Genomic DNA, 27,598 nt, shown 5'->3' with positions numbered 1-27,598 from the left:
TCCATTACTCTTTGTCATATCACTACAGTTCCTGATGAAGGACCCCTCTCTATTTTCCTTATAGGCCCCCTTCAGATACTGGAAGGATATTATGAGGTGTCCATGCAACCCTCTCTTCTTCAGGCTGAACAGCCCCAACCTTATCAGCCTACCATCGCAGGAGAGCTACTCTAGTCTCCTCACCATGTCCTCTGTAGAAGCTCTGAAGACAAGGGGCTAACATGCATGTCTCCAAACCAACAGTCAAATAACTATGGAGGCAAACAGGGATTGCTGGCAAGAACATGTTGTGAGAAAGGACCAGATGTGCCTGGAGAAGGAGCCCATACAGAGGCAGGCCAGCACTTTTCTGGGACAAACTCCTTGTATTGGCTCCTGGAGAAGAGCACAGCAGAGGCCGTGGGTTGAGAAGTAGGCATGGATGGTTGACCAAAGAAAGACCCAGTAGGGACCTCAAGACCACCAAAAACCCTCTAAACCCAGCATGATAATGAATTTGAATAGAAAGAGATAAACTCAGCCCTAGGGCAGGGAAGACTTAGGTGTAAAAGGGCATCCCTACGAAGCCGCGGTGATGTATCTACATATGGCCTTGTCTGATACAATGGCCATTCTTAACACCATGTGTAAACAGAGTTGTAGAATCATAGAATCATTTAGGTTGGAAAAGACCTTTAAGATCATCAAATCCAGCCATAAACCTAATAGTGTAAAGACCAACACTGAGTGAACACAAGGAATACATACTCACTATAAATGACAATATTTACAATCTATGTTCCTAATAGGCCTCTTGAAATACACTAATATATTTGACAGAAGCTTCTGCTTAATGATAGAATTAATAAAGTCATTCCACAATTTAATATATTTTAAATTAAATATACAACAGTATATCTAGGCAACAAGAGAAATTGAATAACTGGTTTATTGTTGCTAGGATTTTGCAAGTTAGTACTTTGCAAGAATTAAATCATCACCGCTCCTCCAACTACTTTTTCACTTGCAGTGACTTGGAGGGATTGTCACTACTTATAGAGAATTTAGCTAAGGCTTTTTACTTAACTTAGCTGTATTCTTAAAAGAATTGAAAAAAGAAAAAAGAAAAAGAGGTACTTAATGCTTCGTATTAGAGTTATAGATAATTTTCTGTGGTTTTAGTTACCTCCACCATAACTCTTATAGGAATTCACTAAATAAAGAATTGGGGCAACTATTTTTCAGGGATAATGAAAAATCAGAAAGCTCACAATTTTCACCAATTGTATTTTGAAAAATATGAGTAAATAGGCAGATGAGTCAATCCTTCTAGATCTTTGGAAATCAGTATTAGAAATGAATATCAGGCAAGCCTTGTCAGTAACCTGAGTTCTAGCCATCTGAGTTAAGCTGCAGCAGGTATATGGGGAAAATCTTTTTCACATATGGCAGAGAAAAGCAAAGCAAAACCTAAAGCCAACCCTTCTATTAGTCAAGGTGAGATTAATAGAATTTTAATCTAAATTTTGAAGAAGGTGTCATGTGGCTTGTATAAGAGAATCTCAGTCTTGATGTCAAAATGAAAAAGCTAACAAGTATAATACAGAAATGAGCATGCAATTCTCCTAAAACATCAGCAAAAATGTCTCTGGGGAGTTACCAAGACTCTACAATAACCCTCAAAAGAGGATTTTAGCTGATGGTGGGAAAAAAGCAAACTGTGTATAGGAAAAAATAATTGTATCAACATTATTCTCCAGATTCTCATCAGAAATAATGAACACAATGTGCTATATTTTGCTGCAATAAATGTCTTAGTGCTCCTGAAAGAGTATTCAGACTTTTTACTTGGGAGGAAGCAAATATCGTCACCTGTTTCAGTTGCAGAAAAGCAATACAGCACAGAAAGTTTTATGAAACTGATGAGGTTATGCTTGTATTTAATTGCCTGGAAAGATCTGGTTTGGACCTCATACTGCCTTCATTCAAGTGATGATTTTATTCAACTGCACTTGCATTAGCAGTCAAAGCTGAAATACTTCTTGGCTCAGAGGTAATAGGATACTGATGCATCAAAATTTATTTTCATTGGTATCTGAAATTTGAGGGAGGTTTTCTTAGAGCAGCACTGCTCCAACAGTAGATTTTGGATCAGTAAAATACATTAATTTTACTCAGAATCTCATAATAATCTCAGAAAATTAATTTCTCACACAACTGTGAGAGATTCCTTGCTGTTGTCCTGATTATTCGTGAAAAAGGTGGAGGGCTTTTAACTCTGAGGGAAGCATGCAGACTGCAATTTTCAGAGCACATCAGAAAGTGGTTCAATGCTTCCTGCTAAAAGCACTTCATTTTCCCAGTAGGCTTTGGCAAAACTCAGCAGAGCTCACGGGTAGAAATCAAACCAAACCAAACCAAACTACAAAAACAAAAACAACAAAACAAACAAGCAAAACCAAACCAAAACAAAACAAACAACAAAACACAAACAAACAGACAAAACCCCCCACAACTCTCAGAACACCTGACAAAGATGAAAACAATTTTTCCATAAATTGTGAAACCAAAAACTGATAAATGGCTCCTGTCCCCAATCCACTTGCAGCTTTGAAATAGGTACACCACCTTTTCAGGTTTTTTTTTAGGAGTGAAATGGTTTTGAATTTCTAGGATTGCTAGAACAAGATATGTAGAAGTTAAGATTTAATCAGACAAGAAGTATTTTTAAGAAGCAACACTAATACCCACATGTAACTGAATGGTGTACTCTTTTCTGTGATCCAGCAATTTTCAGAGGTATTTTGGATTGAAAAACTACACTATTGTCTCTAGATAAGCTAAAAAAATCAGTCTGTATTTTCTGTAGTCACTGAAACCTCCTCTTTTCAAGACCTCCCTGGCTCTATTCATGCTTGGCAGTCCTTGATACTGAGGTTCTTGCTCACCACCTGCATTGTAAGAGCATCTTCAAAGCTCAGAAATGCCATTGAACAAAGCAGCATCTTTTCCTCTTTCCATAGAGATATCTGTATCCATCTGTTGAGGCAGGAAATGCATATAACTCTATTCTCTGCTGCCCAGCCACACTTAGTTTTGTATATCTTGAAAAAAACAAAACAACAAAACACAGGGAAAAAACTAAAATTTGCATCATCTTCCAGAAGCTGAGGGAAACAGAAGTAGAAACTTATAAAATCGATTGGTCAAGCTGAGAAGTTTGTAAGTCCAAAAAGAAACCAGATGATGTATTGTCCCCCTCTCGATAAGAGTAAAAAAACCTATTTAATCTAAACTGTATAATTTAAGTACTAAGGGAAAAGTTTCTGGGTTTTCAAGTTTTATAATACTTATTTTGGCATTAAAAATGTTATACAACATTTGTAATGAAAAGAGTGGAATTTCTTTTCCCAAAGTTTTTTAGCCGGAGTTAGTAATAGCATCAGTCATGGTGTTGCCTTTAGCATAGAGAGTTTTTAAGAAGACTTAAAATCAATGTTTAACATAAATTCCATAAAATTTGGAATATTGTATTAACAATTCTGCAAATAATATCTAAAATTAATTCAATTTACAGTAGTTCAAGTGTTATCCAAAGTTTTTCAAAATGTTTAATCAACATTCTAGAAGCTATGACATATATGTAAGTCACATTAATTGCTTTTCTACAATTATGTAATGAAAAAGGTATTAGTATAATATGCATTGACTAACTCATCAGGAACTTCACCTCACATATTTGGGATTTACAATCTAATTATGTTTTATTCTCACTTCTGTGTCTTGTAAGTTTTCTGGTATTTTGTCAGCTTGTTTTGTGCATAAGCATTCTTATTCAAAAGGCAGGATCTGTTTAAAACATTTTGTCTATTGAATTCCATTATACTGCAATTCGTGAGCTATTCTTGGAAATTTGAATATCTGTTTGAGGCATTTGCAATTACTTTTAGTTTATGTATGATTTAATTCATGATCTTGCATTTTTCAATAGCATTACTCTACTTTTCCATCTGTGAAATTCAATTTTCCCAAATTGTTTTCACTTCTTATAGTCCTTTATCAGAATTAAGCATCACTGTCTCTTAAAAACTGCATATCTGAACAATATTTCTTATTTGGTCTCTCAAAAAAGTACTGGGTTTGCAAGTTATTTTATATAAAATAAAGCCAATTTTCTGCATTATACAAATAACGCCAGCATATATATTTCTCAAATATAGAATATATCACATTTCAGAACACCTAGTCTAGGAGTTGCCTATTATTTTATTAATTCTTCTTTGCATAGTCTATTGTCATGCGTCATGTGTAAGTACAGACAGAAAAATTCTGAAGGAAACTTGGATTTTTAATTAGTACTGAATATTCCTGAGAATATTTAGCCAATTTTATTTTGTGGAATGATAGCTGGATTTCTATTGGCTCCTAGGTCATCTGGAAGACTGAAGTGCTAGAATAGATAAGTTATTTCATTGCAAATTAAGATCTGTAGCCCCTGGGCTTGGCTCCTGTGGAAAAGACCAGCTATAAAAATGACACCTAAGAGAGGGAATCAAAAATCAAAGTTGAAGTATTACAGTCAAGGAGGTGATACTTATGTCAACCTACAGCTGTAAGTTGTTGGTAATAGAATTTCCAGTTCTAATGACAGAAATGTAATTTGAATTTACAATTCTATATTTGGCTTTCACAGAATCTCAGAATGGTTTTGAGGACCCCCTGAGATCATTCTGTTCAAAACTCCTGCTCAAGCAGGACAGTCACGTTTTGAATATGCATACACATGGGGGAGATTTTCACAGCCTCCCTGGGCAAGTGTCCCAAGTATTTGACCACACTCACAGTAAGAAAAGTGTTTTCTTTTGTTTTTCTAACTTAATATGTGTCTTCTCTGTGTCATTACTTTTATTAATCTCTACTCCTTAGTTATGAGGCATATTATTGCTATAGATGATGATATAATGAGATTTTAGCCCATTGACTTGTACAAATGAAGAAAAAATATCTATTGCCAAAAAATATCTATCTATCTTAAGCTCAGTCTGTAAATTAAAAAATGTTACAGAAAATATTTATAGCTGAGTCAGACAGTTACTGACTTTTCTAGAAAGTCATTAAAAATGTATCTACCTGCAGGCATTCGGTGTCATCCCCCTTTTCTCTCCCCCAATATTATTTCTTCATATTTTTTCATGTGGGACATATTATTCTTGAAAGATTTCAGTATTCTCACCATATAGTGGTTGAAAGCCTCCTAATTTCCTTACTACGTCTTACTACTTTCCCCCATTTACTAATTTCCCCAGCTGTTTTTTGAGTTGCACATTTGATATTACTCTATTCTTAGGCCTTGCCTTGGGGATGTACCTTTCAACTTCCTTTGTAGAAACATTTTGCCATTACAAAGGGACACATTTAAAACTCTTGATGGTTTGACTCCTAAAACCGTGAAACCAAGACCTGACAGAATTAAGGCTGAAACTCTGGCCTGACACTGGCATCTTAGTATAAATCCCATCACACAAGTAATCCTCTTAAATAGTTCCTTTTTCCATGATCATACTTGTAGTCGAAATAGAAAATTATTTTAATCCTTTAAGTAGCAGAAGTACATTAAATTAAATTCTTTCATATTTATAGTGAAATTATGTAGATATACGGGATAAGAGAAACAAGAGAAACCACCTGATTTATTACAGAGCCACCTCAATTTTTTTTCATAGGTTGACTGCAAATAGAATATTTATAGCAGTACTGATACACTCCAGAGTGAAATGGAAATAAGTGGACTTTTTAAAAAAGAAGTCCAAAAATTCTGGTAAGTCATTATTAGCACCATAAATACACCTGATTTATTAACAGAGTTGACCCAAAAATATTCAATTTCTTTAGACATTTGGAGGAGAATTTTCTTCAATAAATTTTGTTAACTTGCTAGGTTTCTTTGCATAAAAGAGGAAAACTTGGGAAAAAAATGTAAAAAAAAGGATATTAAAATATACCATTTCATAGTATTTTCCTTTTTAAATAGTTGTTTCATTTTTGGGTTTTTTTGCATTTTTTGCCCCTTTGTCTTCTTTTCCATTTAAAAGGGGAGAAAAGAGAAAATAATATGAAAAAAATAAAATCTTTTTTGTTTTCTATATATTTTATTTTCATCTCTTAATGAAATAACCACCCAAAATTTACATTTTTTTATTAATTACAAAGCATTACATATTTCTGTCAGTACAATGCATGGATATGTTTTCTGCCAGCTCATTCCCAAAACTGTCTTTGGGTTCTAACCATCATCTCACCCCCACACAATCAGTGTGAAGTTGAATTAATTGAGAAATTATGTACTTCTACATTTTTCTTTGTAACACTTAATGCATTTATCAATTTTTTGGTTTAGAATTTTAACCATTTTTTTTCATTATTTGACGAAATTTCCTTAGTTTTTTGCTTTTTGAATATTTGAGTAGAGAAACAATTCACATGACTTCTCATTTTATTTTTGCCAGAGCTTACTGTACTTTGCCTTGCCACAACGCACTATCTCTGCACATTAGAAAACAGGTAACTGTTTCAGAAGTAAATGAGCTACCCTTACTTTGAAAGACATATAAGGTTATCTAATATTCAAATGACACACAAAGCAAACCAGCCAACCAAACCAAACAACCAAAAACCCCCAAAACAAAACAAAAACCCCAACCAAACAGTCCAATTTAATAATTCAATTTAGTAGCATAGTAAAGAAATTAATGTCCTAAATCTAAAACATAACGTCTTGCTGACTTCTGTATAAATTATTACATATTCCCTTTTCGTGTTGTCTTTTTCATCCTCCCTCCATTTCAAAAATAAATAGGCTTGTGAGAAGTCTTTTGTGGCTCTATAACAAATTTTTGCAATAGGTATTTTTAAAAAGACATACTATTCTTATATTCAGTTTTTTGTTATTTTCTATTTATATTATTATTTCCTGTTTCTATTTCAAGACCTATATCTCATTCCAATATGAGGCATAGAGCTTGGTATCTATGAAGCACATTAACTAAGCCAGGCAGCTTCTCTAAAATAAAGCTTTATAGTAGAATTATATGTAGGCATATGTTACATTTGGAAACAGTCTTAAACTGATGCTCATTATCTTAGACTGAACATTTAATGCACTCAAATAACCCTGTAGCTTTTTCATTTAGGCTTACTGAACAGATGTAATACTGCATTGTCATGCCAGAAAGAAGTTTTAACTTGACTAATAACAGTAATAATAGTGTAGAAATATTTGTGGCAGTTCATATTTTGATGACAACATATACAATCTTATTTTTTCCTAGTATTGAAATTCCATGGATTTTTCTAAAAGATTAAGTTTCTAAAGTAATGTAGACAGCACATTCTTCAGTGATAGTAGGGGAAAAAAAACCCAGAAATTTCTATTTTTCTGCATAAATAATTTTACAATCATAGTTGGCAATCAACGGACCATTAAAAATATCACAGGAAAAAAACAAAAGAATATTACACAAAATCTGCTACTAGCTGACTGTCAGGATAAAGTACTTCAAAATAGTCATATTTCCTCATAACGTAGTTCAATTAAACATCTAATTATTTAGACTTATTGGTTTGACAGCAATTTTTATCACAGGAAAGGCCAGTATATTATATTCTATTTTGCTATACATCTTTCTTGACTGAAATAGTCAAACATAAACTTACCACCTATTTTAAAATTCTGATTAATTTATTTTTGGCATGGAGCAGGCACTGCGTAAGAGCAATCACAATATCTACTTAGAGGCATTTGTTACCATATAGAATCCCTATCCTTCCTGTTCTTAGAGAGAAATTCCTAGAATTAGGAACTTGGTGTACAGCTAGTGAATTTCTTCAGGAATATATCAGTGTTAGTTTTTCCTACATTTGCTAAAGAGGGAAGCAAGCAAAGCCTGTGTGAATAAAACTCTCTCAAAGTAAACATGGAGATTTGCAACATAGGAGAGTTTTGTCTGGAGAGGAAAAAAGCTGTAAACTTAGATGTAAAATACATATAAAACTAATAGGAAGAAAAAGATGTTCTTTAAGAAAAATCTTGCCCAGGTAAATGCATTTTGTGGTGTGCAATATTTAGGACTCTGTGTTTGCTGGTCAGGTCTCCCCATTGACAAATCTAGTAGCACCAGTCTCGGTCTGTCAACAGCTCAGCACTTAAATGGAAAAAGAGAGAGACAGAGAGAGAGAAAAAGATTTATGCTCTGTTTCAAAACTGTCTATTCCAGGCTTTAACTGAGTAAACTTCTGGTGTAGCAAGCATAATCTTTACAGAACTCACTTTCTCATGAATGTCTGAAGGAGTGCTAATGATATCTCACACATACAGGAGATCACTGTAAAAGATGGGCTTACAGAGGTAAGTTATAGGCTTTGGGAAAATGAGATTTGATCATTCAAGCATTTCAGATGATGATCATGAGAACAGTTAATGAACTTGAAAAAAGGTGTTAACTCTCCTGAGACAAGCTCCTAGTGGCTGGGCGGTAATAAATACTTATTTGCAGAAGCAATTGTGATAAGGCATGGCAAAAGGAAATTCAATTATACTAATTATCAGAAGGGTTCATATATGTTGCTGTATGATAAATACAAAAACTTACTACAAAAAATTTAAAAAGAAAAAAAGAACTGAGGTTTTATAATTTCTTGTCTTAAAAATATGTGTCTGCTTATAATGTCAAGGTCATGTGTTCAATCCCCTCATTTCAGTGTTGGACTCATTGATCCTTGTGGGTCCTTTTAAGTCAGATCATTTATATTACTCTGTAATCTTTTCCCATCCAAGCAAAAATCTTTGCAGGAGTTTAATTATTTCTGTTAGTAGAGTACAGGTTTTAATGTACCATGATTTCAGCATAATTCTGAATTCTTGAGTAATCCAGACTCAATGATAAGACCTTTGTGGCTGCTCAAAAATTTCACAGATTTTAAAACCTGTTCATTTACACTTGTGTTTATGGACCTAAACTGAATAAAGAGGATTTTAAACAAACTTTTTAATATCTTTCAGGCACAAGGTTTCTGATTCCTATAACCATGGAGCTCATGAAAGTCCAGTGTTAAAAAGAGGGTGTGCTTGAAAGTTTTCTTAACAAACTAACAAGAAGATAAGGATTTTTGGCAGACAAAAGAGATTGTCTATCAAAAGAGAGTTCTTTAAGTGTGGAAAGGAAAATGGCCTAATTAGTCAAAGCAGGATGGCAAGTAACAATTGTATCCCAGGCTTGATTATGTACAAAGAAGCTCAAACTTGAGAGACACAGCACCTTTTTTTTTGTTGTTTGTTTTTTAAGTGATTTCCTGTGTTTCTGGACAAATCACCTTTCTTTTTCCTACTATGTTAAGCTGAAGTCCCTGTCTATCAGTGAATGTCATTCAGTTAAGTTATATTTTTTCTAGAGGCTACTTCTAAATTTCTCATTTTTACAGGGTAACTGGTTGCCTAATGCAATCATAAGTTGCTTCAAAATGAAAAGATGCAGCATGCCCCAAATGTTGCATATTCTGTTCATATCCATACTCTATAGCAAAAACATTGCTTATAGTTGTGTTCTCAGTGTACAAGACATTTCTGCACTTGTAAGATGGTCCCTACCATGAAGGCATTTATATTCTAATGATAGAGATGGAGAAATTATGGGGGAAATTACAGGCTAGAATTCTCAAACAGGATCAAAAAGAAACATAAGTTCACTAGACTGTGTGCCTTCAAGCTTACAGAATGAAAGAAATGTCTCTTAGAAGGCCTGAAACACGATCAGTGTAGGGGCCTTGCACAACAGGCCACAGGATCAGATGCAATGCATAAGGAGCTGAGTGAGTGAAAGCATGGGGAGATTCTGTGAGGAGCTGACAAACAGGCAGCCAAGGGTGACAATCAAGATGGGAGCTCTTTACACATGGCTGAGCAGGAATAAACTTTACAATGAAACAAACATAAATAAACTGACAGAATCTAGAAGTTTTTATACATTTTTTGATAAACAACATTGTCATGAAAAGTTATCTAATTAAATAAATATTGAGGAAAACTGTGAGTAACTTTGGTTTTTCATAGCTTTAAACTACTTGAACCAGACTGGAACAAGAATTAGTGTTAATTTATTAGTAGTGGTATTATTTCTCAGATTTGCTAATACTTGGCTATGCTAATTTTATTTTCTTTATTAGCTTCTTCAGAAAAAAACCCACAATTTTAAAGAATGCATGCCATTGAATAATAATTTGAAACAATCTAAACATGTATTACATATATGAGAATAAACTTGCAATCCTTGATTCTGCTTTGAATAATAATAATAGTAAGAAAATTTTAGTTATTTGCTTTTGCAAGCTTGTAACAGATTTCGTTTAGTGTTTGGATCTAAGAACAAAGGCTTGAAAATTTTTCTTTTCAACATCATATTATCTTATAAATTATTTGACTGGTAAGCCTCATACACACAGGCCTGGAACATACTGTTACTTTGGGATTCTCTTTTTTTATGCAAGTAAAAAGGCATAAAAAAATACATATAAAATACTTCCTCATAAAAGTATTTGACAGGAATTCCTCTCCAGCTTATTTAGGCTGGGGTAGAATAAATTGTCTTCACAGTGGCTAGCATGGTTCTGTGTTTTAGAACCGTGCAGAACACAGGATTGATAATAGAGAGATATTTTTGTTACTATTGAGCAGAGCTTACACAAAGCCAAAGGCTTTTTTGCTTTTCATAGGGCCATCCTGATGAGGAAGTTGGGGGTGCATGGGAGTTTGGGAGGAGACACGGCCAGGACAGGTGACCCAAACTGACCTAAGGGATATTCCATACCACATGACATCAAACTCAGTATGTAAAGAGGGGGAAAAAGGAAGAAAGTGGTAATTTTGGCTGATGGTGTTAGTCTTCTCATGTAGCTGTTACCTGTGATGGGGCCCTGCTCTCCTGGAGACAGCCGAACACCTGCCTGCCCATGGGCAGTGCTGAATGAATTCCCTGTTTTGCTCTGCTTGTGTGCAAGACTTTTGTTTTCCCTATGAAACTGACTTTATCTCAACCCACCAGTTTCCTAGTTTTTACCTTTCTGATTCACCTTCTGATCCCATTGACTGGGGAGAGTGACTGCATGTGGCTTGGTTGCTGGCTGGGGTGAAACCCCAACAAAACCAGAAGTCTATATAGAACATTCCCTAAAGCCAGCAGTGAAAATTACAACTTTTCCACAGGGATAGTTAAAACATATTAAATATTTGAAATTTATATTTTAATAATGCTGACTTTGAAAAATATTGTAACTGGAAAAGGAATTGTTTAAATAGGAATGACACTAGGGACCAGAACTTAGTGTAAACTTGTTAGACACTGACTTTCACTTTAGCACCTACTAAGGAAAACCAGCTGCTTCTGCATCTCAAAATAGACATTTTCTCTGCTCAGTGTGACAGGTAGAGCAGCTGTTCAAGGACAGTAGTTTCCCTAGGAGAAATTTGATTACAGAAAAATGTATGATCCTAAACAGTCCATGACATATAACCAAAACTGTCACTGAAGTGTGATCAACAAAGCCTGCAAAAAATGAACATGAAATTCTGAGCATTTTTGTGTCATTTTATAGTGTACCTTAGTCAATTATAACATTTAAAGGAAATTATATCATTTTCCCTTGTCCAGATCCAGCTTTTCACTGTACAATAAGTATATGTCTGTTTACACCAAGGACTCATTTATGTTCACTGAAGTATTAGGAGTAAACTTATCAAACTTACTATAATATACTATTATCTATATTTCTGTGAAAAGCCTATCCTACTACATTTGATCAGCAGTCTTGAAATGACAATGTCATCCTGTGGTACCTGTTGAGATTTATCTGAGGGTACTGAGGGAGCTGGCAGATGAGGTTGCTAAGCCATTATCCATAATTTTTGAAAAATCATGACAGTCAGGTTAAGTTTCCAAAGACTGGAAAAGGGAAACATGAGCTCTACTTTAAAAAGGAAAAAGTGTAAGACAGGGAATTCAGACCAGTCAATTTCACCTCTGTGCCAGGCAAGATCATGGAGATTTTCCTGGAAAGCTTATGCTGAGACACATGAAAAAAAAGAGGTGAATGTTAATAGCCAACATGGTTTTACAAAGAAATCATGCCTGATAAATTTGATGCCCTTCTGTGAAGGATCTACAGTATTGGTGAATAAGGGCAGAGAAACACCCATTGTCTACCTGGATTTATGCAAAGCATTTGACACTGTTCCCCTCAACATCCTTGTTGCTGAATTGGAAAGACATGGATGGATGGACCATTTTGTCCATAAAGACAAAGAGTAAAGAATTCACTGGATGGTTGCATGAAAAGGGTTGTGGCCAACAGCTCATTGTCTGCACAGAGAGCAGTAGTGAATGGTGTCCAGGGGGTCACTACTGGGGCTGATACTCTCCAACATCTTTGTTGGCAACATGGACAGTGTGATCAAGGGCACCCTCAACAAGTTCACTGACAATACCAGGCTGTGCGGTGCAGTTGACAAGGTGAAGGGAAGGGATGCCATCTAGAGGGACTTTGACATATTTGAGAGATGGACCAATGCAAACCTCATGAAGTTCAACAAAATGAAGTGCAAGGTCCTGTACCTGGGTCACGGTAATCCCAAACACACCCATGGGTTGGGCAGACAGGTGGTTGGAAGCAGCCATCAGAGAAAGACTTGGATGTGATGGTTGATGAAAAACTCAACATGAGCCAGCACTGTGTACCTAGAAAGCCAAATATATCCTGGGCTGTGTCAAAAGGAGCATGGCCAGCAGGTCAAAGGAGGTGATTCTCCCCGTCCACTCTTCCCCTCCAGGTGAGACCCCTCCTGGAATACAGTGTACAGTTCTGGTGTCCCCTACAAAAGAAGGACATGGAACTGTTGGAACAAGTCAACAGGAGGGCCAAGAAGTTGAGAGGACTACAGCACATTCCCTATGAAGACAGACTGAGAAGATTGGGGCTGTTAAGTCTGGAGAAGAGAAGGTTGTATGGAGACCTGATAGTAATCTTCCCAGAGGGGGCTACAGGGAAGCTTGAGAGGGACTCTTTGTCAGAAACTGCAGTGATAGGACAATGAGTAATGGATACAAATTGAAAGAGGGAAAATTATGCTAGATTTTAGGGAAAAATTCTTTACTGTAAGGCTGGTAAGATATTGGAACATGCTCCCCAGGGAGGCTGTGGATGCCCTAGCTCTGGCTGTGTTGTAGGCTGGGTTGATAAGGCCTTCAGCAACCTGATCCAGTAGGTGTCCCTTGCCCATGGCAGGGGCTCCTGGGACCAGGTGATCTTTTAGGACCATTCCAACCCTTAGCATGCTATGACTCTATGATTCAGTGTGCTTTGTTAAAACTAATAATGTCTTTACAAACTTTGCAAAGTAAATCTGCACTAGGAAGAGTTTAAATATCCATGTTTTTAATCAGAAAAGCAAATCAAATATATTCCATGGTCTGAATATCACAGTTACACAATATAAATGAAATGTATTTACCTAGCTCTGCTTATATATTTGAAGTTAAGTTTTATTTGTTTCCCTTCATGAAACACATCTTTGAACTTTTTCCTTGAAAACACTCCAGCTGTTTTCCTGTTCTATGCTAATTCATAAAAGTGATCCAGGAAGCAAGTGCCAGGGAATAATCCAGCTTCAGTGTTTGTTGATGATGATCCTTCCACATTGGATTTCATGGGCTTTGGAAGACAACGTCATAGTAACCAGGCCCACTAAATTTGTAGGTTGTTGTCCTTTTTCCACAGTGTACACAAAAAAATTGATTAACTGGGATATGATCATCACTCTCTGGCATCTGCTATCAGTCTTTGTATTGACAAAATAAAATTTACTCAGTTGATAATTAGGCCAAGATTATCATATTTTTCAGATTAACTATAAACTGACTCTTGATAAAGATATCATAGACATCAGATATTTGATATATATAATTTTAAATATTTGATATCATCTTGTCAGCAAGGTGTTCTGCCTTTTATGTGGGCAGTGACCTTAATATGATAATGAATAATTGTGTGTTCTTAACAAAGAATGTCAGACTGATTTAAATCTTGGAATAAGCAAAGCTGAACAAAGATGACACCAATCACAAGCCAATTGTGATAATCAAATGAAAACACTGGTGGATTATGAATGATAACTTCATTTTTACTACACCTCATTGGCTATAAGGTTATTTTATTTAGAGCAGAGTAGTACTCACCAGCCCTTGGGCAGATCTATGTAAATTCTTTCTTGACTTTAGTAGAAGCCAATAGTAAATACCTAGGAAACTGCCCATTAACAGGGCTCTTTTTGTTTCAGAAACATGCAGCCAAGGACCAGCCTGAGACAATAATGATAAACTTTGCATCTCACAGCTTTCAAGAAATTTCTTGATTTATGAAAGCAATTTTTTAAGTCTTCAAAGTCTTCCTAAAAAGATAGAAATTTTTATATATATATATATATATATATATATATATATATGAAACTAATTTTATAATACTCCTCTGTGTTTTCTGTACAGTTTAAAATGGAGCTATTTAAATTTTCAAATGAAGCTATTAAAACTCTCAGGAAAACATCAGAAAGAAGAATATCAATGTGTCAATCAACTAGTGTTTTTTTGGGGTCAGAACATTTGCCTCCCAATATAAAGAGCTTTGAAAATAAAGCTCTTTATTTACCAAAGCACAAATACAATCAGAAACTCCACACCTTTAGATACCTAGTAACAGTCATGGAATTCATATGCCTGAAATAAAGATAGAGCATCTCCTGAAGAAATAACAAAATATAAATATTTCATTTTCTTCTATACTCTCTACAGGCTTTATATACTGCATTTTAAACTCCATTCTAAATAAGTAAGCATGTAAGTTTTTGTACTGCATAAGAAATCAACTCTGGATTTAAATCTGAAAATGAGATGCACAACAGATAGATAGTCTTCAGTTAAAGAAAGTGTGACTGAAGACAGGAAAGTAGACTGTCCACTTGTCTGACCCAGACCTTCACATCCTGCATGAAAACCTTCCAGGTAGTAGATTAGATTGAGATCATTGGAGAGTGCTCAGTTTTGGAAAAGCTTCTATAAATGGGACAATGTGTTCAAGAGGAGCGCCTGCAATAGAAAGGACAAGGATATATAGCTGGTAAGAAATTCAAAGCTAAGTCTCAGAAATTATGAAAAGGAAGAAGTTTTCACAGGAGTAAATAACTGCACATTTTAGCATATAGAGCCTCTTAATCACTAAAAGCTTTCTTGGAGAGCAAGAAAGCTGGATTCCATAAGAGGAAAATTATTTTTAGATTTAAAGTTAGTCCATTTCACCCAAAGAGATGAGTATTTCACTATTTAAAGTGTCATCTTTTCCCCATGTACTGATCTCAGAAATCAGAAGGCTGTTGCAATATGGTTTAAGGCTGTAAGGAACAAAACACCCAGAACTTGGAGCCAGCTGTTAACTTCCCTGATGATACTACTTAGGTTGTAGGCATGTGTCAACCTATTGAGGTTGGTCCTATTATAGAATGAGGATTCTGGAGCAGGTTTATTTAGGATAACATAGGATTGATGACACAGGATTAATTACATAGTGTAATCCCCTTTGAAAATCTCACATTTACTCAGGAGGTGACTGAGGGACAGGTCAACTCCATGATTTGAGTTGACTCCATATGATCCTTGAAGAGATTGAAACTGAACGTTTCAATTTCCACTAAAAAAAAAAGTCCCTGTGCTGCCACTGCTAAAACATCTCTAAGGGGGATTAGTTATGCTTCTATGCTACAGTTCTATATGATAAAAAATGTAGCACTTTTAACCTCAAAAGTGAGGTCTGTGGTCTGTTCAGAATTGCAAATATACTACTAAACAATATCAAAATGTCTACAGAAGTATTTTGCCAATTATTGCCCAGGATATCTGAAAAAGGGTGCTAGGAACTTTATCCGAGATGTACTATTAGCAAGAGTAGAAAAAACACTTTCTCGAATCTTCAGAAGTCTGATCTTCAAATCTTTAAAACACTTTTCTTTTTTTCTTTAAAACATTTTTCTCCTCTCTTGCTTTGGATTTGGAATTCATATTATACACTTAATCTTTGCATGGAAGCAACATTCTTGCAAGCGGTTACATATTGTGTTCTCTCCCTTCCAAAAAAAAAATAATCTGCATCTACTGGGAAAAAGAGAAAAAAGATCTCTATTGAATAGAGCATGTAAAATCTGCTCTCGGAGCTAGTTTTGCTACCCCTGAAAATTATATCACATTGTTAAAAGTTCTACCAAAAACATACTGGCTGTACATTTATGAATAAAGCAGCCTAGATTTCCTTGATAATAGGACTTTGGGAGTTAAAAATTAAAGCCAAATTCTTATAATTCTTCAGATTTTTAATATAACTTAAAACATTTCCTATTATAAGAGATGTAAATAAGAAATACTATAAGGAAAACACATTCAAACTAAAAATGTAAAATTAAAACTATAGGACAATTAAATCAGAAACAGCAAGAAAGAACAGAATTTTCTTTTCTTTTTTCTTTTTGAAAATTAATTTAACCTACACTTACTGAAGAACTGTCGCTCACAGATTGTTCCAGTTAACAGACTGTCACACTGAACACTATATGCAGCTCAGGAAAACTGGCACTGCTCCATAATTGAGACACTGTTTTTTAAACCTCTTTCAATTATATAATATCCTCAGAGTCAATAATATAAAAGCAGCAGCTTTTCTCATATGGATGAGAACTTTTACCATGTCCTAAATTAAGTAATATGCAACACGCTCTTGCATTTTAAAATCCTCAATAGACAAGTAACTGGATTAACTGTTCTTGCAGTGAGATTAGTGTGGATCAGGTCATAAAAGTAACAAATGGGTTATAGTGTATTCTTTGTATGAACAATTCATGAATTATATATCTCAGATGCAAAAAGCATACAAAACATAATTTAGTTACTCTGTATTTGGGAGATTGTATTGAAGCCTTAAAAATTCCTTCTCTGCACTTATTTCTCAAGAAATCACATTTAATGAAGAACTACATTTAGTTAATCCTATTTATATGAAATTGCGATTAAGAAATAAATTACTATATGGAACATGGCAATTCATGCTCACAGAAAAAGAAAAATGCCAGATTCAAGGAATAAACTTGCATATACATATCAGATGGCATTGTTGAAACTATTTCACATAAATGACTTATACTATTGTCAAAAATTAAGCGCTCACCCTACTCCTCAATGTGCTCATTCCTCTGATGTTGCTTTTCCCAGAAAAGTTGTAAGGCACTGGTTATTTTTTTTTTTTAACTGTAGAGATGTGATGCAAAGCAGTCAACACAGAGACACACAGCTAAGTATTCTGAAGCTGGAGAATGAGGGCTGCAGTTGTAAGGAGTTTTGCTCCAGACTGAGAATAATAGTATTCAAAAGTTCTTATCCTAGGGATCTCACTAATAAGAACAAAAATATAGCAAAGTATTAATAACACTTCCCTAGCTCAAAATAGGGAAAGCATCATTCATAGAAAGAATCAGAACAGGAAGAACTAACTCTGAGGGAGCATAAATGGAAATGGAAAATGAACTATATTAGTATAAAGTGCATGATTGCTCATAGTGAAAGTTTTTATGCACGGAGATTCTGAGTTGGAAATGGCAAAGGAGGACAAAATCCTGCATTAATTCAGCAGCTAGCAGTATAATGGAGACATGAAAAAGTCATTGAGTTTTGTAGGGCTGATCAGACCATGCACTTGCAATAGGTGAGGAGCTGGGCCAAAACACAAGGGAAATTTCACCTGAAATATTAGGAAGAATTGTTATGACCTAATTTTATGTTTCCATTTTGAACATCATTATTATAAGAAAAGTAAGCCTATGCAATTAACAGAAAGAAATAAGCTCCAGACTTTGTCAACAGTACTCTGAATTCTGATTCTAAATGGCCTGTTTTACAGTTTTATCACATGAGGAAACTATCTTATATTCCTTAAATATATAATATGGGCAATATTTGCTGTATATAGTATGGGTCATTGTTTTGAACAGATTTAATCAGATGCAGAAAAGGAATTATCATAGAAATAGCTGAATTTAGTCAAAATAATGAACCAGATTGACTTACTCATCCTAGTGAAATGAAGGTTATTCAGGTTTTTAATTTCTCATAAATACATTACAGAGCTAAAGTGCAAAGTTGGCACAAGAACAAACTGATATAAATGCAGCAGAAATAAATTTAGGAGAAAACCAGATATGTTTAACATTCAATCTGCCAATGGTGGAGAGTAGTAAGTCAGTAGACTAAGTGGGACAAAAATATATTGCTAATTTTATTAGAAAGGTGAATCAATTTACAATATGGTTGCTAACATTATCAGGGGACTGGGTTCAGTAACATATAGAAATGCACAACTCCTTCCAGAATAAGAGAGACTTAACCCATAAGACACTGAAGGATTTTCACATTTATTTTGGTAAGAGTAGGGAAGAATTGTCTCTTTTAAGTTCATGACATAGTTTTAGCTAATATGATTCTTATAATCATATACATATATATATATATATATATAATCATATATATCTTTCAAGATAAAAGAATTTGCCAAAGGCTGATTTTTTTTTTCTAGTCATATATAAATTTCCACAATACCCTTTGTCATTCCAAGGCGGTGAAATGAAAAAAAATATTTTCAGCTAATAAAGGGTTGAGATATGTAAGAGCAGTAGTTATTATTTTTTATTATTATTTTTAGTTATTACTATTACTTAATTGTCTTATTAAAACAGTAATCAGGAGAATCTTCATGAAAAATCATAGTTTTAATTTACCTTTACAGATGCTGGGAGTTAATCACTACTACCTGTTGACATAAATAGCCCCATTCTTTCAGTCAAAACACAGATCTATTTAAAAAAAAAAAGGTCCCAGCTTAGCATGCCAATCAATGTTCTTACTACATCATAAATAATTTATTTTCTCATTCTGAAATTGCTTTCTTCTATTTTTTCAAGGTTTTATGAGAAATACAGTTTGTACCAGATAATCATGATGTTGCTTGATAGTTTGAACTGCCAAAAAAGGCTGCAAACCTCAGCTATTCAGAAAAAACACTGAAGGTACTTTTAAAGAAAATAGATTTCTTTTACATACACTACTCTAGGAAATGTGTGCTTAGGAGACTCTAGAAGAAATCAAAGTGAAATTAAACATTGACAGGTTACAGATCTTATATTATAATGATGCAATTATGCATAATTTTAAAACTGCAAAGTATATAAAATAAACATATGAAATAGCTTTATGACTGTGTTTCCCCATATTAGCAACATTCATCAGTCATGTGCTACTATTAAGGAGGCATTAGTTATATCAGTATTAGTATTACTTCAGTCATGAAAGTCAAGGGATGCAACATAAAAAAATTCTAGGAAAGTAGAACATACTTTTTGATCCTATTTTACATGCCTTAGCTTTCTCTGCAACCAGGTATAAATCTTTGTATAGCTAGAAACAATGCATCCTGGAGAAATATGGAAAAAAGAGAAGCAAGAATAGTTTTCAGACACCAAATATCAGCCAGAGTGGGTGTACTGCTCAGTCCTGCTGCAACAAAGCTGTATCAGCCTCAGCAGTCCCTGCTAATTTGCTGTTTTTCATGACTAAGTACTCAGACAGTCTAACAACCCCCTGCCAAAGGAAGCTTCACTGCTGCTTACACATTGCTCCAGCACAGGAGTTGTGCTTGAACTGCTTGACAACATTGTGCAGCTCTGTAGTTCAATATTATTTTACTATTCACTATTCTATGGAGCTTATCAACTATTCAACTTGGTCTTTGTGTGTTCGTGTGTTTTTTGGGGTTGTTGACCTTGAGCAGCTGATCTGCTATACAGATAATTCTCAGATAACTCTCAGAAAATAAATTAGGGTTTTGAATGAATCTCTATTTCACGGGGTTCAGTAAATGTTTAAATGTTTATATGCAATTATACCCACCAGCCTTTGTTCCCCCATGTAATCCAAAATGGGTGTACAAATTACCTTCCTTTCCAAGGAAGGTAATTTAAAATAAAAGGTCTACTTTCTTAGTGAGTACTTAGACATATATCATTTAATGGCAGAGCAATCACTAACAGATTTTCAAATCTAGTCTCAATTTGCCTGTGTTTCTTTTGGGCAAGATAACACTTCTTAGCCAATTGAGTCCTCTAAAAAAAATTATATTTTCATTTCTATTAAAAACCAAAAACCAAATACTGTTTCTGCCTCATCTGATTTAATCAAAAAGGATCAATTACATGTGCAGATTTGAACTTTACTTGGCTTTCACTCCTTCTTTATTTGTAGCTCTTTCAGGGAGTCATAGATTGGTCATGTGTTAGAAGCACATATATCAATTTTTTGTAGTTGTTGTTGGGAGATTTCTGTGTACCCTAAAATAAGTAGGAGTTACATTTTTATGACAAAGTGAACTGTTTTCACAAGCATGAATTCTTAAAAGTCATAAATTTAATCTCAAATTCTGTATTCTTCATTTGTAATTATACCATTCGGTCCTGTCCCACTACCATTTGTAAAAGGGTTGACTATCAAATTATATGTACAGTTTCTTATGCTAAAAGATTCAGTTAGGAAGAATAAGTACTATTCATTGAATTTATTATACTGTCACTGGTTATATTCATTCATCAGTAATGTGCTGTTAATTATCCTATGGCAAAGATTATCAATCTGTACATAAACTGCAGAGTGTTGTAACCTACTTTTCTACTGTTTATTTGTATTTGTAAATACAAAATTTTATGTTTAACAGTATTTAAGACTTAATATCTCATGAGTGAATTCAACTGGCCTTAAACTGACCAACATTTCTTTCCTGAGCTCCAGTTTAAGATGTATCTGCATTCACCTTAAGGACTAAGATTGTGTTACTTTGTGTCCTCCTCAATCACCTTGATTTCAATTGAATACAGGTTGTCGACCTCAGTAAGAAGGAATTTAGAAAAACGCATGAGGACAAGGAGATTTCTCTTTAGTCTCCTGCTCTTTTGTAAATGACGAGAGAACCACTTTTCTCTTCTTCTGTGAAATAACCTCAGGCTTTTAATGGTACTGTGTGAACAAATCCATTACAGCTGGTAAATACCTGCACACTATGATAAGGGATAGGTTAGTCAAAGAACAACAGAGGAACCCACAATTTTACAAATATGCAAATAACCATAGGCTACTCCTCCTTATTTAATTGTTTCCATTTAAATGTTCTTTTACTTGACAATTTAGTTTCCCATTTCCTTACATGCTGTCTGTCAGATGTCTTCTTTTTTAACAAATATTTGAATTTTTTCCAATATTTTATTTTGCTTTAATCAATTTTTACACTAATTGACTCCATTACAACTTCATAAACTTCCTATTTTCCTCCACAGTTCATACAGATATTGTTTAATTTCATTTCCTCATTTCTGATATACTGTGTTTTGTTTGTTTTGAAGATCCAAAACCTACTAAATTTATGACAATTCTTAATATCAGAAGACAAGGTTGATAATATCTGGAATGCATGAAACGTTGCTTGTTTCTTTAATTATTATTGCATTTAGTAGTCAAAGTCCACATGGTTCCTCAAAATGCATATAAAGAAGCAGGTAATGACAAGATATGCTGATTTTTTTAAAATTACATTACACTAAAGTTAGGAAGATAAACAATAGAAATGAAATTTCATTCAAAAGCACTTTAATTGCAAGTCAGCCAGCAGATGGCAAGTGACGTTCAGTAAAGAAAGACAATAAGGCTGAAGATCTTGCTTGTACTGTGTAAATATTCGATGAATTAAAGATCCAGACAAACCTTTTTTCTCATCTGCATAATTATAGAGTATACTCTGCTTCTGTTACTAGGGGAAGGAAAAGACAGTATCTCATACATCCCAGCATTCTCAAGGGAAAGGCATTGAAGTTGTAAAAGGATTCCATTATAGTGAACCTGAAGGGGATTTTTATTTCTTACTGGATTCACCAATTGTTAATTTGTTTATATTATTGGAGTATTTAATCCCTGAGGATGCTGAGGGAGATGTAATGTGAGAAGAGAAGCATCAGAAATTACTGATAACAAATGCAAAATAATACCTGTAAAACATTAACACTTCAGCAAGGAATCAGCAAAGAAAGCAAGCATAGCTGGAGCATGAAGTAAATACCTCAAAAAATGAGAAGTGACCGGGAATGTGGTCAAAAACAATGTAGAAAAAATAAGGATCAAAGGCCTTTTTACTTTTTATAATCCAGTAAAATCTGTTAAATTTAATGTCAGCATTAGAAAACAGCTTTTGAACCTAAAAATATAAATTACTCTATAAATACAAAATTTTTGATAGTAATGTAGTTATATTGTTCTTGGTGGGTTTTTTAATGCCATATAAAATCAGTTTTCAAATAAGGATAATGCCTTGAAAAGGCAAAAGTCAGTTAAATTACCACAGCTTCTACCCTCTGTATGTGACCAAGCACATTGTGACATATGCTTACACCACACAAAGAATATAAGAGAAAGATTTTCACAAATAAAAAAATTTCAAACTGTCAGCCAAACAAAGGAAGAATCATCTAGATAAAAGCATGTTGTATTTTCCTTTCTGCAGGGGAAAATGAAAGTTTTCACCTGACTTCTTCCCACATTTCTCAAAACTACTAATTGATGGCTAGGGGTATAATGTTCTCTTGGAATTCTCTATAGAATGCTCAACAGTCCTCTTTTAAAAAAAAAACAGTCAATCCTAGTTTTTAAACATTATTTCCAATAGAATGTATATTAGAACGGCATAAATAATTACCATTTTTAGATATATATATATATATAATTATCTGAATGGATACAAGGCAGGAGAATATAGAAAAAGGTATTCAATTTTTTTTCTTGTTAATTATTTTTAAAAAATTTCTTTTTGTAACAGTAAAACACAAATTCTGATGTGAATACAACAGTAAACTGCATGGAGTAGAGTCAGAAGACTGAAATTTTGTAGAAACTTGATGTTAATTGGTTTAACAAACCTGTCAAAGCAGATGTGGGTCGTTTGAGGATGATGCAGATCTTTGATGGCCCATCAAAATTAACACAATCACAGACATATTTTGCCTGAGTAGCTCCTGAGCAAGCCACCCACACAGGACAGATATTTCAAAAAACCTCTGTTTAAAAGATTGTAGTAATAAGTGAGTCACAAGAGAATGAAATGTTGAACATTTTTTGGTTTCTAGCATTGGAAACTTCGAAACTTTGAGAAAGAAAGAACAAGTCTTGTTTTTATCGTGATCAGTAACGAAAGGAAAAAAAGAGAACTTGTATTTGATGGATTTTATATATGGCGCTTCAAGACAACCAATAAAGTAAAAGCAAGATTTTTTTTCATTTATGTATTTTGAAGCACAGTTTACATTTTAGTCATATTGTCTTTGACTGTAAACACACAGCTTGAAATTTACATTCAAAATTTTAAAACTGTATTCAATTTGTGCAAAGATATCAAAGCAGAGTTATTAACACTCCTGTATCAAACCAATCTACCAGTAGTTGTAGGAGATGTCAGCATCTATCTCAGCTACTTAAAGAACTTGCCAACATTTGCAATCTCTTCAGTTTCTTTATTCCCATTCTGCTTAAATAATTTAAATGAAAATGTCTTTGCAATGACTTTAAACACTGAAGTGCAAACATTTCATTTAAATGTTTCCAAACACTTCTGGCCTTGTACATTGTATTTTTATTTTTAAGTATGCTGATCTAAAATCCAAATTTATGGCCTTTAACATTTTAAGTAGAGAAAAAGGAATTTAGAGTTTGGCTTTTGGGACATATTTTGTCTTTATCTGTTCCATTAGTCATCCTATTTGAGGGCCAGTAAATCGGGAGAGATTTCAAATAAAAGGTTTTCTGAGTCCAAGATTTTGAGGGGAGTATTCGCTGTGAGTTAATAGCGCTCTCATTTTTATATGCCTCCTGCATGTTGTATCATAGAACTGTAAAAAATACTTTGGAGTGAGCCTAGAGCTAGCTCTATAGTGAAAAATTTATTCTTAATTAAATTTTAGAATTTTTAAATTTTGTTTTATTAAAATTAAAATCTCAGTCTTTTCATCCAGATACATCAAATCTAATAATCAAACTAAGTGTCCACAAAGAACCTGGGACATTTTTTATCTGTACATATTCCTTGTACGAAGTATAAAACTCAGATAATTCATTTGAAAACCTAATTTTGCTGAAAAAAAAATGTGGCTTGTTGTCTTTCTTGTCTATTTAAACAGAATGAAAGAACTATATGCTTAATCTGTACTGGGATCATTATCATGCTGAAGCTAACACAAACCCTCCCACATCAGAAATTTCTTTAGTTGCTTTGGTTTTAGCTTTAATTTTTTTGACAGAATTTTTCTGTGTTTTTTTTTCATTTGTTTTTGGTATTGGTTTTGTTGTTGTTTTTTTTTTAATGGATTTCACACGTGAACTCTTTTTTTTATGATATTGCGTGCCTACAAAGAACTCCTTACTTCTCATCCTTAGACCGCGAATAATGGAAATGCACAAAAAACCTGGAACTCATGACAATGAGAAAATATAGTTGCTGTATACAGTAAAAGTAGATGAAGCTGATATATGCTGCTCAATTATAAGATTATCTATAGAGAAATTATTCAAAGTCCTTTGATATACATATTTTCCCAAGCACTTTGTTTTTGAGGAAGGGTATTGTTCTCTCATGTCAAGTGCACTTGTTTGATAGATGTTTTTATAGTTGCACATATTAAAGCTTAATTTTTTTGTATTTTAGCTTCTTCACTGACAATGCACTTATGACATCTGCATCTCCAGACTTTACATCATATTCAAACTCCCTTAATTATGAAATGTGTAAGTCACAAGGTTATGTATATTTAACTACTCAGTTAAAATATAAAGTTTAGAAAACTTAAAATGAACATATATTGCTAAGATTTTAAAGACTTTCTATCTTTTAGTAGAAAAGATAGGCTCAGTTGCTAATTTTGGTTTTGTTTTGTTTTTTTTATAGATGCAACAAAAGTCACCTAGACCTTTGATGCAAGTGTCATGTAGACTTTATGACTTTGTACTTTGAATCTATTTTAGGATGTGAATGGTCATCTACTTATCCTAATAGATTTCCTTTCTTTTACAGAAGATGTGTTAGTTAAAGCTAAATAGATTAGTATTTTCATGTATTTAATTTCTGCTCCTTAGTCTAGGTACTAAAGACAAGGTCCATAGTGGTTATAAAACTGAGTCTGTTAATCAATAAATTGCTGTCAGCACTCCAAACTTTTATAGTTCCTAACTGACCTTTCAGCACCAATTGCTTGCTACAATTCAGATTTTATATGTTTTTTATGGGAAAGGCAGGAAATGACACAGTTGCTTATTGCTGACCACAGTTTGAGAAATGATAATTAGACTCTTGTGAATCTTTTGAGTCTAACAACAATGCATTCTTCAGCAAGGTGGATAACATGAACCTCCTAGATGGCTTCTATGTATACAGTGACACCTTTAGAAAAAGTATCATTTTGAAGCCCATCTTTATCAGTGAAGGAGTTTAAAAGAGGTATGAAATAACCTCTACCTCAATCAGTATTTAAACATACAAGATTTAAGCTTTGCCTTTTAAGAATACTTAATTTCAATAAGATTGTCTGTTTATTTTTTCCTCCTAAACATAAAATGTGGAGTGTTTGAGACTTCAATTACTTTTTTTTTTCATTTCAGTGTTTTAAAATAGTATTATGACTGCAACCTTGTCAAAATTCAGCTTTTTAGCTTTACATCCTGTACCTTAGCTTACCTTTCCTTCCCTTCCCTTACTTTACTTAATCTGTTTTAGAACCAGCTAAGCTTATCTATTTTATGGTGCAAAAGATGCAGAATGTCACTGCAAAGAGAATTATTTATGAAACTTCAAAAGCTATTTCTTCTGCAATGTGTATTCAAATGCACAATGCAAAAAATAGGTAAGTGGTAGAGGCAGTGCTGTTATTCAGAGACACAAAATAACAAGCGGTAAGGAAAATCTTGGAAACCCAGAACACTTATAGACAAATTTCTTCTTCTGCATTTAGTTGGAGCATTTAACTGTGTTAACACTGTCTGCCAGGTAGTATCAATCATTCCACTATCATTGCTATGTGATTATTTTCTGGGAGTTTTGTTTGTTGGTTGGTTTGTTTTGTTGTTTGGGGTTCTTTATGCCCTCAGATTAGGAGTTTGATGAGTAAAAACAAACCTGTCTTTCTTGGTAATGGTGGAAGTTTATGCCTTCAAAAAGAAGAAAATCTATATTGACATAAATATCTTTGCATTTTCACAAGATTTTTCTGACAGGGTTCCAGATTCTATTAAAAATTTCTATGAAATGTTTTGCATCTACTTGAAAGGTTCACCATCTCCCACTCTGCAGAATGTTTTACACATGTAGATATTGCTAAGATGTACTTTTTTTTCTTTTAACATTGCATTGCACCATGGCAATCATCCAGAGTTATACAGTAGTAACTTGATAGTTGTGATATTTTAAAATACTGCACATTAGTTTTAAGAATCACTGACCAGTTGATTGCCTACTTCCCTTACTGTCCTGAAGGTGAATTTAGAAAGGTAGTTGAGCATGTGGAGACAGCTTCCTCAACTTCCTTTTGTTGTAACAGCTTGCTTGTTCTTGACAAGATACAGCAAAATCATTATATCTCCTGGATGAAGATCAGAGGGAATTATTGGTAGGAGAAAAGGGGAGGCATAAATGACAGAAGACAATAGGAATTTTCAGCTAAGATTTCTGTAGAATAGATTCATGTAGAGCCTTTGAACACATTTTTTTTCCAACTCCTGCTCAAATATTTTAAGGTGATTGAATACTGTATGATTTTAATGAGGGGAGTAAGATTTGTTACTGCAGCACAGGTAGTACTGAATTGGAAAGAGTGTATTGCAATTCTAGTGTCTGATGTCAGCAAAGTCTAAAATTCTTACTTCCCAAAAGAAAATATATTAACTTTGTAGGCATTAGACAACAGCAAAAGTTTCTGAAGCAGAAATACAAGACTTTATCTTTCCATCTCCAAAAATCTCACAGCTTAGTCCTCTGAACTTCATAAAATTTCTGCTTTCCTTGTACATCAGCCAATACAGAATGGGAAAAAAAAGCCACATACCCAAAATGTTCTGACACTGTTTTATTTATGCTCAGATAATGAACTTTTTACTAACTTCTACTTAAAATGTGGATAGAAGTGAAAAATAAGAATACACGGCAGTTTATAGAATAAGTCAAACTGATAGAAGAAATGAGTTACAAAAGTAATCTCTATCAGTAGTTCTAATGTTGATGTTAAGGCAAATATAATGGCAATGGAGTTAAGCAACAATGTCATTCAGATCAGGGACTCCTGATTAAAAAAGTTAAAATAAAACCCACCAGTAACCAGATTAAGCTTTTTTATGCCAGAATAAATCAAGTCTCAAAGACA

At 33.9% G+C, this 27,598-nt stretch overlaps 1 pseudogene; it reads left to right on the top strand.

The window, feature by feature from the left end:
* Positions 1 to 12,801: 12,801 nt before the first annotated feature.
* Positions 12,802 to 27,598, top strand: part of LOC129046630 (uncharacterized) — an 80,943-nt pseudogene continuing 66,146 nt past the window's right edge.

The sequence above is a fragment of the Molothrus ater genome, chromosome 3, assembly GCF_012460135.2.
Source record: "Molothrus ater isolate BHLD 08-10-18 breed brown headed cowbird chromosome 3, BPBGC_Mater_1.1, whole genome shotgun sequence".
NCBI lineage: Eukaryota > Metazoa > Chordata > Aves > Passeriformes > Icteridae > Molothrus > Molothrus ater.
This window is presented reverse-complemented; position numbering and strand designations above follow the sequence as displayed.